This window comes from Gossypium hirsutum, chromosome A06 (assembly GCF_007990345.1).
Source record: "Gossypium hirsutum isolate 1008001.06 chromosome A06, Gossypium_hirsutum_v2.1, whole genome shotgun sequence".
In the NCBI taxonomy this organism is placed as follows: domain Eukaryota; kingdom Viridiplantae; phylum Streptophyta; class Magnoliopsida; order Malvales; family Malvaceae; genus Gossypium; species Gossypium hirsutum.
The window spans coordinates 51,139,073-51,144,661 of NC_053429.1; the positions used below are offsets into that span (position 1 = coordinate 51,139,073).

The window sequence follows — 5,589 nt, forward strand, 5'->3', positions numbered from 1 at the left end:
TTCTTTGAATATTTATTTTGAATAAGGTAAGTTAGTTTGATGTTTAAACTATGAGCTTACTAAGCTTCTTGATAAACTATAATTCATACATATTTTTATCCCATGCTTAGCACATTTTATGGATGATTTATCCTTAAATTTGGTGAATTCGATGCTCCTAATGCCTTAATTTCATGTTTTATACTTAGGTGAGCATAGGTGAGTGAAAGGAACGAGAAACGGGCCAAAAACAGAGAAAATGGGCCAACGTACGAAATCAACATGGCCTGGACTTCCTCACATGGGCAGACCACACGGCTGTGTCAAATTGGTAGAATCGAAGCACGACTCACACGGGTAGACCACACGCCCGTGCCTATTTAATAAGCTTGACCACAGCCTGAAGTAATCGCACACGGGCGTGTCACACGACCGTGTCCCTGTCGAGGTCAAGCAGAGTTCTATTCGGAAAAGGCCACTTTTGAGGGCTCTTAGGCATTCCAAAGCCTATAAATACACCCTAGAAGAGGAGAAGAGGGGGGACACACAAGAGGAACCAAGGAACTGCTTAGAGAAAGCTGATCGATCCATCTCAAAAGCCAGATTCACTATCAAGACTGAAGATCTCCCTTCAAATTCCCTCAGGAGTTTTGGGTTTTCTTATGTTTTGTTATTTTTATTCTTTTAAGATGTTTTCTTTCATTAGTATGAACTAAAACCCCTAAATACCTAAGGGGAATGAAACCTAAGACGGATCTTGTTATTATTATCTGAATTGTATGATAAATATTTAACTTGTTCTTAATTATGTATTCTTAATTCTTATTTTGATATTCCAGGATATTGATTCAAGTTAAGCTCTTATTCAGAGGAGGAATAGACCCTGTCTAAGAGTAAATTTCTCATAATTAAGCGGAGTTGATTGCGCGCCTAGAGATAGGGTGAGAAGATTTTTTCGGATTAGGGTGAAATCTAATAAGGGGATCCATAGATCGAGTTAATGCAACCCTAAGGCGTCAATTAGAAAGAGATTTCAATTATTCAATCTAGGGTTAGACATTGTTAGTCTCGAGAGAGATAATAATATAACTTAGGGATCTCTATGGAACAAGTTGAATGAATAAATCATCCGATTCAAAGTCAAATAACAAGTGAAGTCTAGGTGGATTTTTCCTTAGGTATTTTCTTAATCAATCGAGTTTTCCAAAAATTATTTTCCCCAAATTTCTTTTCTGTGATTTCTTAGTTTAATTAATTAGTTAGATAAACAAAACTCTTTTATTTTTTAGGCTAGATAATAAAAAGAAAGTTGATACTAGTACTTTTAGTTCCTTTGGGTTTGATAATCTGGTCTTGTTAAAGCTATACTATTGTTCGATAGGTACACTTGCCTTCATTGTGATAATAGTTAGTTTCAAGAATGATTCATTATAAATATTTAAAACCTGTCATGAATATCACGTACCAAGTTTTTGGCGCTGTTGCCGGGGAGCTAAGATATTAGGAACACTCGATTTTTATTGCTTTAGCCATTTACTTTTATTGCAATTTAAATTTATTTCTAATTTTTATTACTAATTCTTCTTTTCCCCTTTTTTTGGCAGGTTATTATAGTTTATGACTAGAAGAAACCCGTCAGGACCATTATTTTTTGACAGTGAGATCGATCGCAGAGTTCGCAGAAACCAAAGAGAAATAAGGTGAAGCTTAAGATACATAGTGGACGAGCAAGAGGACGATACTTCAACCACCATCAAGGAGATGACTGAAAACCAAGAAAATCTGCTACCTCCTGCGATTGCTGTTAATTAAAATCCTACTCCGCGCACTATGTATAATTATGCTAAACCTTATTTAACAGGAACTGAATTGAGCATAGTTAGCCCTGCTGTAGCTACAAATACTTTTGAATTGAAACCTAACACAATTCAAATGATACAACAATTTGTTCAATTTGATGGTTTGCAGACGAAGATCCCAATGCTCACTTAGCAAACTTTTTAAAACTATGTGATACATTTAAAATTAAGCGTTTCTAATGACTCCATTCGCCTTCGGTTATTCCCTTTTTCATTGAGAAACAAAGCTAAACAGTGGTTGAATTCGTTACCGCGGGGGTTAATCACTACTTGGGAACAAATGACCAAAAAATTTTTACTAAAATATTTTCCGCCGGATAAAACGGCTAAATTACGTAATGATATCTCTTCTTTTGTGCAGATGGATTTAGAGACACTCTACGATGCATGGGAGAGATACAAAGACCTTTTGCGAAGATGCCCTCACCATGGGTTACCACTCTGGCTACAGGTTCAAACCTTTCATAATGGCCTGAATCCTTCGACTCGACAAATGGTTGACGCAGCTGCTGGCAGAACCATCAATAATAAAACACCTGAAGATGCTTATGAGTTTATAGAGGAGATTTCATTGAATAACTATCAGTGGCAAGTCATGAGGACAAAGCCAATGAAAACAACCTATGTTTATAACGTCGATTCGGTCACCATACTCTCTAATCAGGTAGAACTCTTGAATAAGAAAATTGATGGTTTTCTTAGTTCTTCATAGGTTCACCCAGTAATGCAGTGCGAAGCAAGTGGAGGTGGATCGAACAGTTCAGAATACCCACCTTATGGCCACAAATGGAGAACGAGCAGTTAAATTACATGGTTAATAATCCTCGATCTCAAAACAATCCTTATAGCAATACTTACAATGCAAGTTGGTGGAATCACCCAGATTTTTCATGGGGAGGCCAAGGAAATCAGAAACCACCACCCCCTCCAGGCTTTCAGTAATCACCATACCAGCAGGAGAAAAAGCCGAACCTTGAAGAGATGCTAACCAAATTCATCTCAGTGTCAGAGACTTGTTTTTAGAATACCGAGATGACACTCAAAAATCAAAATGCATCAATCCAAGGGCTCAAAACTCAGATTGGATAGCTCACCAAGTTGATTTCTGAACAACCACAAGGTAGCCTGCCAAGCAACACTGAATCTAACCCAAGGGAGCAACTCAACGTAATTTCCATTCATGATGAGGAAGGGCTAGTGGAAAGACCAAGGCCAGAACCGGTGGTAAGCAAAGGTAAGAATGAGGTAGGCCAAAACGAACAAAAATCGGTAAGTACAGAATATAAACCTCGTGTGCCATACCCCAAAGTGACAAGGAAAGACCGCTCAGACAAATAATTTGGTAAATTCCTTAAACTTTTAAAGAAGCTACATATTAACCTATCGTTTATTGAGGCACTTTTGCAGATTCCAAACGCAGTCAAAATTTTAAAGGAGCTTCTAGCAAATAAACAAAAGTTAGATGAAAGGTTGCATGTGGAGCTAAACGAGGTTTGCTCAGCCATTCTTCAGAATAAGTTACCCAACAAACTAAAAGATCCAGGGAGTTTTACGATTCCTTGTTTATTTGGTAGTTTAGATGTTAATAAGGCGTTGGCTGATTTAGGGGCTAGTATTAATGTTATGCCTTACCAATTGTTTAAGCAACTAGGTCTAGGGAAACCCAAACAAACTAGGATGAGCATTCAATTAGCAGATAAAACTGTCAGATTTCCTAGGGGTATCATTGAAGACGTACTCGTTAAAATTGACAAATTTATATTTCCAGTTGATTTTGTTGTTTTAGACATAGAAGAGGACAGTAATGCTCCTTTAATTTTAGGAAGGCCCATTTTACCAACTGCTAGAACAATTATTCATGTTGGCACAGGTAAACTCACACTTCGTTTAGGAGACGAAACAATCAACCTTCAAGATCAGAACCTAAATAACACATCGAAAATTGAAGGTGATTGTACAAATTGTTCTACTAAGACTGATCATACAGTGCAACCTATTTTGCAGGAAATAAGTTCGAAGGACACACATGAGCTATGTTCAATCCACAACAAAGAATCTACCCATGAAGAACGAATGTTATGAATCGAGGAGTTAGATGAATGACTGACATTTAAACCGAGAAAACACGATAAACCAAAACTACACTAGAACGAGCTCAATGCCTCACCAAATCAACTTAAGGTTGGAGCTAAAGTTTCATTAGATGCCGCATATCCTCACATTGACACTGCCAAACCGAATGAAGAAATTCCTCTTACGGTACTTAGCATTTTCCCATTTGGTTTAGTCGAGGTAAGTCATCCCAAATTCGACACCTTTAAGGTAAACAATACCCACCTAAAACCTTATTTTGATGGGATTCATAGCAGGAATGAGGAGTATAAACTCCTCAAACAACCATGATCACACACTAGAGAGGTAAGTCGAGCTTAGACTATAAATAAGCGCTTCTCGGGAGGCAACCCGAGCATTAACAATATTAATTTCTTTAAATTTTAGTTTTAACATCTAATATACAAACCGACTCATGGAACGCAAGCTTTCTAAAGCACATACGGCCAGGCACACGGGCGTGCCTTAGGCCGTGTGAAAACAGGGAAAAATTTTCCCCAACACGGGATGCAATAAGTCACCACGGCCGTGTGTTAGGACCGTGGGCGAACCTGCCAAAACAACACGGGTGTGCGACACGTCCGTGTCTTAGAACCATGGTTGAACCTGAGAAAATAGCACGGGCATTCGCCACGCCCGTGTCTAGAACCCGTGGTTGAACCTGTTAGATTAACACGAGCGTAGGCCTACATACACGGGCGTGGGAGAAGAAAATGAAGACAGTCACGGCCATGCGACACGGCCATGTGCACCCACATGCCCAAGGAACACGGGCGTGGGTAATGTAATATCCTGATTTTGGGCCTAGTCAGAATAGCGGTTTTGTTGTAACACCCCGTACCCGAGACCGTTGCCGGAGTCGGACACGAGGGGTTAACAGACTTAATTCGCTTATTTGCACAGTCCATTTTAAAATTTCCAGACGAGCTGGCTAACTGCATCACTGTCACCTTAAAAATCATATCTCGAGTTCCAAAACTCGAAAACCAGTTCCGTAAATTTTTCCTGAAACTAAACTCCTATATCCATCTACAAATTTTTTTCTAGAATTTTTGGTTGAGCAAATTAGTACAGTTTATTAGTTAAAGTCTCCCCTGTTACAGGGTTCGACTATTCTGACCTTCATGCATTACAACTTGGATATCTCCCTGTACAAGGCTTCAATACTGATGCTGTTTGTTTCTATAGAAACTAGTCTCGAAAAGGAATCTATAAATATATGGAATGACTTCTAATTATCTCTGGTTAATTTATAATGAATTTCCAAAGTCGGAACAGGGACTCTAGAAACCGTTCTGGCCCTGTTTCGCAAAAACTTAAATATCTCATAATATACTGTTCATATGATCGTTTCGTTACTTTCCTATGAAAATATATTCATCAAGGTTCGATTCCATAATTTATTCACTATTTAATTCCATTCCTACTATTTTTAGTGATTTTTCACATTCACGTTACTGCTACTATCAGCATCTATTTTTAAGGTAGACTTTACCTATTACATTTCAAAAGTGTCACACCTAAGTCCTATTGACTCAATTCACATGCAATTTACTAAATCGAAGCTTAAAACTTTCACACATTCATAGTCACATACTTTAGACAATAAATATCATATTCAAATAATTTGGTGACTCGG

General features: G+C 38.1%; 1 non-coding gene across 1 annotated transcript; it reads right to left on the bottom strand.

Annotated features, from left to right (window-relative positions):
• Window positions 1-2,166: 2,166 nt before the first annotated feature.
• Window positions 2,167-2,273, bottom strand: LOC121230969 (small nucleolar RNA R71). Its single transcript, XR_005929041.1, has one exon. It is a non-coding gene; the product is annotated as a small nucleolar RNA R71 (small nucleolar RNA).
• Between the last annotated feature and the right edge of the window lie 3,316 nt (window positions 2,274-5,589).